We start from the raw sequence: 11,854 nt of genomic DNA on the forward strand, positions 1-11,854 counted from the left end.
GTACTTGTCAAATTGTTTATCAAGTAAAAATCACTTGGTTTGAGTTCCATGCGTTTAACCTCCCCTGTTCACTATAACAGGAAATGAATGGTCTGAAATACAAAAATCAAGGGATAACAACAATGTAGCTCAATAATCCCTGATAAATTAAAAATTATAAGTGTGAATCAAAAACAATTATGGTACACATGAAAGAGGAGAATCGCTAGTCACAAAATAGGTAACTTCGGAAGTTGTGTTAACTACCTCTACAAAGGCCACTACTTTGGTGACCTTCCACTTTGACAAAAGTTTTCTAACAAACAGATGAACTCAGTTTTAGGGGATCCCAGTGGTATAGCTATAATTCAGTCTGATAGGAAAAAAAAACTGCAAGAGGCTGCAGACAAGTTGACCCAGGTCAGTGAGTGAACAAATTAAAATTAGTACTCCCACTGTTTAATTTCCCTAATCATTATTCAATGATTAACCATACTTCCTTCAGGGAAGCCAGGCAGGATTTGCAACACACCAGAAGAAATCTTATAAACATCAATGATCAAAGCCTGCCCAGGGGTCCTGTTGACCTGGATGAAGAATCAATTCTGATTTACTTTCACATGAACATATTTTAATGTGGCAAACGGGTGGAAGATGAGATTATTCCATTCCCAAACTGTACCAAAACAATGACCGTCAATAATCGCCTGTGAAATGAGCAAGTTTGGGTCTCTACACAAGGCAAACATAAAACCAAGAAAAAGATTCACACTACAAAACAAAACTACTGCAGTCCAATCTTACTCTACTTACAGAGTGTTAATATGGCTATTGGTAAAGGTTAAGCCGATGAAGACACAAGTATGATTAGACTTAAAAGTTAGGGGGAAATACCAGTGAGGGATCCAAACCATAAATATGGAACTTGTCACTAAATGTGCCAGGTCTCTGACAATACATGGCATGTGACATGAACTCATATCAAAAACACATCAACTACTTTTATGATTCTCCACTCCCACTCCTGCAAGAAGGGTGAAAGCAACAGGAAACAGGAGAGAGTTTCTAAGAAGCATTACCACAAACACAACTCGGCTAAAATTTGGGTTTTCTTTATACTCAGGATTGAATGTACCAAATTATATAAAAGCTCTCAGACGATCCCAAATCTTTACCTTCAATACAGCTTGCTTGTCGCTTTTGATGAGAGTTTAGGATTCTAAGACCTGGTCTATCTAAATGTAAACAATGATAATAATGTTGGCATTTCTTTTCTTTATGTGCTAATATAAAGAACATATCCTTGTATGTACTGTGGACATCAGGTGAACCGCTGTCAAGGTCTGTCAGTGGCTTTGGGAAAAGCTGACTTAAATCAGAAATGTGCGTTTGGTTCAATTTCCAGAGCATACCAAATATCTTTAATGGATCACAAAGATCCTAATGCTAGTTCTTGAGAAGCTGATGTGTACATGTGCATAAAATGTATATTAGAAGTATATTAATACAATTCTATCTCAACAGATTTAATTCTTAAATGCTAGATATACTTGTTTAATCTCCCATTTTAAAAGTAGAAAAGGTTAGATTATAACATCAGGTTAGCTCTCTTTGAAGCAGGTAATAATTAAGTTGATTCACTGTTGCAATTACTGTCAAATCCCCCTTAATTACCAGAGATTTTATAGCAGCTTCATTATACGTCTGCTGTAATGCATTGTGGCCCTAAGGAGAAGTGTTGCAGGAAATTCTGCATAGCATGGATAATTCTAACCTGCAGTTACAGCTTCCAGCAAAAGCTCCTGCACTAAATTTATCTTTTTTTGACATTTCTCCCTGTTACTCAAGCAGTTAAATGAGGTAACATTACTAAAATACCTACCTAACTTTGAAAGTTAGAATTGATTTCTCCATAGATATGGAAAACAAAAAAGGGTGAATAAAGGATGGATAGCCTTCAATAATTCCTAAAAAGGTACTAAATTATATTTAATAATGAATTTAGGTTATGGCATTTAAAGAGATGTGAGATGTATATCTAAATTACAAATATATCTTATATTTCTTTTCCTTGCGGTTATTTCTTCCATGATAAGCAAGACAAAATTATTCCTGAATCCCCAGCAGATAATCCTGAAGAGAATAATCAACTGCTTTTTATTGATCAATGGTTTTTCAACTAATTTCTGGAGAAAAAATAATCATTTAAAAAAGGTTTCCTTACGATTGCTTGTTTTCACTGGAAAAATCTTTACAAATCAGAGCCTGTAAATTGAGTCAAGTTCAAAATGTATAACCGAATAATGTCTCTCACAGATCCCTTTTTGACCAAGGAATTTACTCCACAGAATAGATCAGATTCAGAAAGGGTTGCAGAGTCAATGACACTATTGGCAGCTGTGTTAACAGTTAAGGGCCTGGCTTTGTACAGCAATACAGTTATTAAATTTCTCCAGAGACCATGACTCATTAATCAAATATTCATACATCTCTGTAAATACACACTGAACAGAGAATACCCTCAGAGCTGAGCTTCCCAGCACAAGTGCTCTTTCATGTAACACTGACAAAATCCTGAGAACATGCGGTCATGTTTTGCATTTCTAATGCACTATGTACTCTTTAATACTCCATTTCCTAAAAACAGAACACAAATGATCTTACTGATTGCAAGTGTTAGAGGGTTACAATTAAAATTATTCCACTATTGCTTCATACCATCTTTTTTTAAAATGAGGACAGTGAATCAATTCTTCTGTTCTTTGTTTACCATCAAACAAGTAATTTTTTCCCAGGCGGATGAAGAAATCCAGGGCCATGCTCCTATTAATACAAGAATTTGTATTAGCATGAAAACAACAAATCACTACTTAAACTAGGGAGGCCAAATAACTTAACATATTAGCAGACATGAACTTGCTATATTTTGCAAAGTCCTCAGTCTGTTTTATACCACTGGGAGTTTTCCCCTTATTGTACAGTAACAAAAGGTCTTTCTCAATTGCAGTCTCTGGAAAATTGGGGTCTGGAGGCCAGGCGAAGAGGAGAGGACTGAAAATGTCGCCTCATAAGGCTACTAAGATCAGACTCTTCACCTCAGGGAGGGCAGGGGCTACTATGCAAAGGGAAGAGAGAAAAAGAGCATCTAACATAAACTTCCCATCTACCTAGTAGTTTCTGAAACAATAGCATCTGATTCTCAATGTCAGCAAAATAAAAGCAAAACTGTCAAGAGCCAGCTCATTTCTTCTTCAACCTCTCCAGTCTACTAGCCAAACTGATTGTGTTTTTAACCCTGGCTTCACAAAATTTTGGCCATAGTAGGTCAAAGACTTCCCCTCCACAATTGCCCTGTCCTTGTCCCCATTCATTCTATCCTCCTCCTCCTATCTCTGCCATTTTGCAAGCCCCTTCCTCTCTGTTCACTGGAAACCCTGACTCAATGTTATGAAGGGAAAACTACAACAGGCTTTGGAATCAGGATAGGTTTAAATCCTAGGTCTGCAAAGTTTATACTGTGCTAACTTGAAAAGTTACTTTACCATATCTGCCACTCAGTTTCTTCATCTGTAAAATGGAAATGATAATAATACCTAATCCTGGATTTATGTGATGATTAAAAAGGTATTACATAAAATACTTCATAACTGTCAGATAAAGGGCAGTTGTTGGCACTGTGTAATCATTGTAATCATTAATCCTCTGTCTCTTTGTGTTGGGTCAATCTTATTTTTCTTGACAATTCTAATTCCTTCCTAAATGCAACCTACAAAAAGACTCCTCTTCCATTTAAATCCCTCTGATTCAGAGGGATAGTTTGCGTTCCCACTTCCAGGTGTGGCTTCAGCATTTCAGACCCTTCCCTACTGAAGCCACACCATCAACTTCAAACACTCAAAAGGCCCCATTCCTCGTTTTAGCCTAAAATCAATCCACATTGCCTAGCATTTTCACAACCTTCTTTCATTCTCTTGCTTCTCCCACTTCCTCACTTCAAATCTTCTGATACTCTGGTAAAGTTTATGAACCCATTCTCAATATAAAATATTTTTAAATATAAATGAATTATATATGGTTATGAAGAAGAGGGCTATTAAAATGTTTTTAATTTGTGATATATAGTAATATTTTTGCTTCTTTATCAACACATTAGTAAGTCCTATCAAGTCCTACCATAATTTTAATGCAGTGTAGCTATTTCAAGATAAATCCATTAACAATGACATGACAGTATTTATAATTTCTATTAGTGACAAAGGTCTAGGTACTGCTGATACTATGTAGAATATTGCCTACATTCTTCATGGAAGTAAATACTATATTTCAGATAGTTGTTAATGACAATAATTCCTTTTACATCCAAGTTCATAGACCTTTGAATTCTCTTTATGGGATCATCAGATAAAGAACCTTTACATTGAATGAGGTATAGCTTCCCAGCTCCATCTAAATTCAGTAAGTTTACCCATAGACTGTATAGCATTTTTTATCCAGGTTAAAATGACTTTAAGAGTAGGGCTTTGGAAATCATCTTTCCATTTTACATCTTCACATTTTAGAGTTAGAACGAAACCTCAGTTCTTCTGATTTCTCTACCCTTTGTTTCTTCCTTCATAGCATCTTTCCCCCATATCTCCCTCCCAGGCATCTACGTACGTAAGTATCAAGAATAAATTTCAATCTGATCCTCAAGGTCATCAATAATACAGCTTCAATGGACATTTAATTCTTATCTCCCATTTTTCTATCCACATCAAAGTAGGATGCTTATCATCATCCTCTTGCTAAATGTCAGCAGTGTTCCCTACTCAGTGGAAAAGCCAAAAACAGCTGAATGCCCTTTCAACGTTCCCGATGGGGATGGCCCACTTTCATTTAGAAAACATGTTGATGGGTTTTATCCTAGATCCTTGTACTGTTTCCTTCTTATTGTTCAAATACTTAACTTTTCCTTGCCCCACATATAAATCATACCAGACATTTGGGAATCATCTACTCTGAAAACTTTCCTACCCCACCCCACAACTAGATATTTGTAGAATTTCTATTATGTCTTGACAGAAAAAAATTTAATGTTTTTCCTAAATTTAAAGACTCATAATTTTTTCCACATTAGTGGTATTAAGTGAATATGTAAAGTTTTATTTTGGAGTACTTGTTCTGACTGATGCTATGGTATAATGTAAGTTATTATGACTTGATATGTTCTTATACAATGTGGTTTTGGTTTGGTTTTTGGTTTGGTTTGGTTTTTTGTATGCCTTACTCTTTCCCAGACATATATCTTTGGTTTAAGGACCACTTTACACTATGTAATGATTCAGTGGTTCATTAACATTTTATATTTTGCAAATGAAGACTGAAAGAAAAATACTGCAGAAATTGACAAGCTGATCCTAAAATACAAGGAATTCAGAAACCAAAGTTATATTGAAAATGAGCAAAGTTGAAGGATTCACAATTTCCAACTTCAAAAATTAACTACAAAGCTATAGTAATCAAGATAGTATGATACTGCCATAATAACAGACATATATGCAAATGGAAAGGAATTGGGGAGTCCAGAAATAAACCATTCTAATTATGGTCAATTGAGTTTTAGCAAGAATGCCAACAGCATGCAAGATGGAAAGAATAGTTTTTTCAACTAATAGTGCTGGGACGGCTGGATATCCAAATGCAAAAGAAGGAAAGGTGACATGTATCTAACACCATATAAAAAATCAACTCAAAATGGATAAAATGTACACAACAGCTCTTACCTAAATATAAGAGCAAAACTATGAAATTAGGCCTCCCTGGTGGCACAGTGGATTAAGGTGCAACCTATGAGGCCTATCCACAGCCATTGCAGCACTAGTTCGATCCCCAGCCAGGGAGAAACCCACATGGTGCAGCAGACCTCTCCTGACTCGCCCACTGCTCCCTTCAGCAGTGCACTTCAGTCAATCTGCCTGTTCTGTTTCCCACTCAGTCTCTGGAGAATTCTCTCACCCCCCACACCTCTGGCCTGTACCCCATTTCTTGTATAAATAAATAAATAAATATTTAAAAAAAAACTATGACATTATTAGAATGAAGTATAGGTTTAAATCCTAGGATCTTGGATTAAGCAATGGTTAGTGGTTTCTTAAATGAGGCACCAAAAGGACAAGCAACAATTTTTAAAAATTAAAACCATCTGTGTCCCAAAGAACATCATGAAGAAAGTAAATAAATAGCTCACACAATGGGAGAAAATGTTTGCAAATCTTATTTCTGATGAAGAAGTTGTAACCAGAGTGTGCAAAAAATTCTTACCACTCAATAATATAAGGACAACCCAATTAAAAATAAATGAAGAATATGAAAATACATTTCCCCCAAGAAGATACTCAAATGGTCAACAAGCACAAGAAAAGACATACAGCATTATTAGTCACTAAGAAAATGCAAACCAAAACTTCAATGAAGTACCACTTTACACACATTGGATGGCTAAATGTAAAGGACATGTATTAACAAGGATTGGTGAGGAAGTAGAAAAACTGGAATGTTTTTGCTTTGGTGGTGGGATTATGAAATGGTGTAGCCACTTTAGGAAAGTTTGGCAGTTCTTCAAATAGCAAAGCACAGAGCTACCATATGACCAGCAATTCCACTCAGGCATGTACCCAGGAGAAATACAAAACAAATGTCCACGCAAAATCATGTACACTAATGTTCGAAGCAGTATTAATCATAATAGTCAAAGTGTGACAACAACCCAAATGTGCATTATCTACTGAGTAAACAAAATGTGGTGTGTCAATCTAGTGAAATATTATTCAGTCACAAAAAATGAAGTGCTGATACCACATGCCACACATGGATAATCTTGAAAATGTTATGTAAGTAAAAGAAGTCACACAAAAGGCCATATGTATGATTCTACATATGTAAAAGGTTTGGAATAGGTAATTCCATACAGATAGAGATTAGCTAATAGATACAGGGTTCCTTGTTGGAGTAACAAAAAAGGTTCTGGAATTTGATAGTGATTATTGCACAACTCTGAGAACATATCAAAAGTCACTGAACTTTTCACTTTGAAAGGGTGAATTACATCTCAATACACTTGTTATTTTTTAAAAAATATGCAAGATACCTCTTCACATCCACTAGGGTGGGTATAATCAAAAAGATATTAGTCTTTCCTATGTAAGATCATGTTCCTAAATCACCTTAAACAGTATAAAATTGGTTTTTTGAATATCAGCTAACAAAGAAGCACTTTGTGATCTGAGCTGATGCTTCCTGCCAGTTAATATTACAATCTTTGTAGGGCAGTTTATACAATATTGGATTTTACATATTTCATTTCCTCTTATATTACAACGTGACAGGAAAATAGAAAAATGAAAGTGTTAAAACTCATGGTCAGAAATGTAGGTCTCATACTTTTAATATAATATAAAAATAGAAACAATCATAAGGCTCAATGAAATGTTCATTGGACTTTATGTCACTCAACTGTATGTTTGACTACAAAAGAAAAAAAATGAACATCTGTGAAATGTCGGAACTGCATCATCCAAAATCATGTCAAGCGTATGTGATTAAAAATATTTTTTATAGTCTTTTAAATATTTTTATAATATTCCTTCCGTTTCAAAACCTTCCTTAAAACATTGCTGAAAAATATGTATGGTGGGGCCTCCCTGGTAACCTAGGGTTTAAGTCTCAGCACTATCACCACATTGGCCAACCACCGTGGCCTGAGTTTGATCCATGGCTAGGTTGCTAACCCACATATGACACAGCAGACCTCTCCTGCCTCTCCTGCCTCTCCTGCTGCTCCCCTCAGCAGTGTATTTCAGTAGATATGCCTGTTCTGCTTCCCACTCTCTCTGGTGAATCCTCTTAACCCCTGCACTTCTGGCCTACACCCCAGTTCTTTTATCAAAAATAAACTCTCAAAATATGTACTTTTAAAACATATATATGTATATATATATATATATATATATATATATATTTGGTTCAGTTCCTTCACATTTAATGTTTAAGTATTTATAGGAACATACTATGTAGAACGCAACACTCTCTCTACATAGACACATGGGTTGGTGGCCACAAGCACATGAGTCAAGTTTAGTGACTAGTCACGTGATACAGGAAAGACTACCATGGAAGTCAGAGGCTTAAGATATGAATATACAAATCAAAATACGAAAGACTGAATAAGTGGTGGCCCTCTCTATCATACAGAATACAGTTAAATCAGGAAAATAAGAATGAAAATTCAACTTATTAAACTTAGGAGTAACGTCAACACAAAATCAAAAGGATTATAGACAAATCAAAATAATATGTTATGATGTACATATATGGAAGAGCAAAAACATAACCCCAAAATTAACATTTAAAACAATAAAACATTTGATGGCTGTTATTAAAAAAATGGGATATGTTGCAGAAGTGTGGTTACAGATGTATAGGGTAGATCTTTTTCTGTGACATTTAGAGTATTTTAGATATAATTTAAATGCGTGTGTATCTCTCTATTAAAACCCTGCTTACTAACTAGAGTTCTGACCATGCACTCTCCTGACCTGTTCCATTATATGATCATCCAAGTCCCAGGATTTAAATTCATTGTCTCCTTATTCTTAGATCTAATTCCTCATCTTAAGGTCATTAGCCATGGTTTAATACAAGTGAAGTGGTCGAAACAATGCTGAATAACTAGTTGGTAGTGTGTAAATGTTACCATTTGTGGGTTTAAGTCTCAGCACTATCAGGAGTGCTGATAATGCTCCAGAGGGTGCTGATCACAAGGCTACACTAACAGCAGTGCCCCCTGAAGTTTGCAACATGGTAGCCCCATCTTCACATTCTGCTATGGGCAGTATTTACTTTCTTGCCTACATTTGCCTATATCCACTCTTAAATGATCCCAGTCTGTAAGCCTTTTTAATTCATACATTGTGTGTCAGTCTACTATGGTATATTCACCTGGACACACTCAAAACTTAACCATCAATTATTCTTACATCCTTTTGTTACCAGACTTCTACTGAATTTCTTTCTTTTGTTTACCTTTCCTGCTTATAAAGTAACTTCTTTGAAACCCATGAATTCCCAATTCTTATTAATTTTACATTACCTTAGTATAAAATATATTATTATATTGATAACTATTAATTTAAATTTTAATAGTTAATACGAAAGATAATTTTCTGTGGAATTGTTTTATGCATCACTCGTGGATGACATCCAGTATCTGGGCTGTTGACCTACAATAAGGAAAGATTGAGTTTCTAAATTTCTGGAGGAATTGGTTAGAAGGTAGTACAATTATTTTTTCACCTAATAACAAGTATGTATTCACTCTACTTTTAACATATTTTTTCTTATTGTGAGAGAATAAGTGAAATTTTATAACTGTAGTTGCAAATGTTTTGGGCCATTACTTGCCACCTATAATGTCAAGAAGGAATGTAAAAGAGAGAGGAAAATGCTAATTCAAAAACGTATCTGCAATACCGACTCTAAATACAATATTTTTCAAAGTTTATAGGCAAGAAGAAAGGCTTTATATAACCATGAAAACCACACAAAAATGCTTAAGATTCTAAACTGACTTAAGATTTGAACTGTAAAATGATATAAAATTTATATTTTAGAATCAATAGGATGTTACCAATTTTTCCTGGCCTGATATTCACCTTTTCAATTCAGCCTTTCAAGATATTGAGTCTAAATGCTCAATTGAATATAGTACTTTGAAATGCAGTTGATTGACAATATTAAGGCTATAATAAATACCACACAATAAATATTTATTCTCCTAATTTTTTTGAAAGACACTTGCTCTTTTTATAGAAAATAATCCTTTATCCTTTCCAAGAAACTGTCTCCATCAATGTATTCTGGATACCTCATATGTATTTCACTATTACTTTAAATTCTTGGTTTCCTCCTTATTTTACTTCTGTCTCAGTAGAAATTCATATAGCTATTTAACATTTTTCAAGTGTTTTTTTTGTTTTGTTTTGTTTTCACTATCTGTTCTTCATCTGTTACCTGTTTTGGAAAATCCTTTATAGTATTTTAATGGTTATATACAAATATATAGTCAATAAGACAGATGTACACAGCAAACAACTGAGGGTGATAAGCCATGAAAATGAAACTTTTTCCTAACAGCAATGAACTCAGCAGATTAAAAAAAGTGCTGGATATTATTTGACCAAAGCACAGTGCTTACTGGCATGGAATAACAGGAAGTAGAGAGCTCTATAAAAATAGAGATTTCTGACCTAATGTTAGATAGCTTATGCAGATCAAGTAATTTTTGCTGTTTTGTTTCTCTGATTCTTCTAAAAACAAAATAGATTAACACATGTACTTTGACATGTTTGTTCTTGGACATCGTTAAATCCTAAGGTTAACAAAAATGACCTCAACTTTTAATCCTCTCAAGTTTCCTTGTCACTAGTACAGATGTAATGGGGTTGGTTTAATGTAAAAATGGGAAAATGGATACCTCAGGGAAATTTTTTTGGATATACTTATACTATAAAGGATCTTTTCATTCACTCATTCAGCAAATAATGACTCTCAAGATTGCCTGCTGGTGGTTAATACATTGACAAAAGGGGATTCAAAGTGTCAAATCTTATGAATTAGATAGAAAATAAACCTCCACCATCTAAAAGTCACATCAAAAATTTTAAAAATTCATTTCTGAAATGTTAATGGTAAAATCTAGTATCTTAATATTGATGTCCAAATGGAGGATCCTCCTATCATAATTCTAACAGAACACCCATCTTCAAATCCTGTCCTTTTTTTCACTTTCCTTTATTCCAGTCTGAAAGAGATCATCCATAAGCTTTATTGACTGAGTTTGCTGGCTGACAGAACTTGAAATGAAATCTGTGTTCAAAACAAAGTCTGAAACCAGAACATACAGTACCTCTATTCTAAATCTAGTGATGTCCTTCTTTTGAGACCTTTCCAATAAAAAATTAATACAGCTTTCAGTTGATCCTCAGCTGAAGTTCAATTAACAGGCAAGATAAATAGCTCAGCCTATCTCTCAATTTTCATGAACGCACGCATTCATTCTTACATGTTACTGAGTATTTTTATGTGCATATTATGCGGATAATTTCTGATTTCTAAACATTTATTCTCAGTCACGGGGATGATTGTATTGTTTTGTTTCATCTGTTCAAGTCTCAGTATTTTCAATATACTTCAATGTGAAGGAAGTTTCTGCTTCCTCTCACCTCAACTTAGTCCAAGTGTAATTGTGTCTCATTCCAAAATCTTAAATGTGATCCCCAAATACGCCAAAATCATAGAAGGCTATCCTGTAATGCTAACCTTTTATACAGTTCATGCAAGAGAAACTTACAATGAATTCATCTGAAGGCACACTTGTTCTTGTTTGATGTATTTTTTGTAGGAAGCTGTGAATAATGCAAGTATATAAAAACAACCCATTGCAATAATTTAGATGAGAGAACTATAGTATAGGAAATAGGGCATAGCACTGGTTTCTCTTTCATGTACTGCTCTGGCATTCTAGGAAAAGAGCACTGGATTTCTATAGATTTATCTAAGGTGAAGGAAAATTCGAGGTTTTAAACTATTTATTTCAATTCAATAAACTACCTTCACCAGAAAATGCCAAACAGATTTCTCTCATCAGGCACTAACTAAAGCAACCCGCTTATCCTGTTTTAGTTTTATAAGCAACTCTAAGCCTAACAAATAGACTTTCTGATGGAAGAGATCAATGACTTTAATTTTATGTGTTTATAAGTCACCTTTCCACACTGAAACATAGAAGCTCCATAACATAATATTTGGCTTTCAGAACAATATTATTTTCCTTCATTAG

The sequence above is a fragment of the Talpa occidentalis genome, unplaced genomic scaffold (genome assembly GCF_014898055.3).
Source record: "Talpa occidentalis isolate TD23 unplaced genomic scaffold, MPIMG_talOcc4v2.1 talOcc4.9, whole genome shotgun sequence".
Taxonomy (NCBI): Eukaryota; Metazoa; Chordata; class Mammalia; order Eulipotyphla; family Talpidae; genus Talpa; species Talpa occidentalis.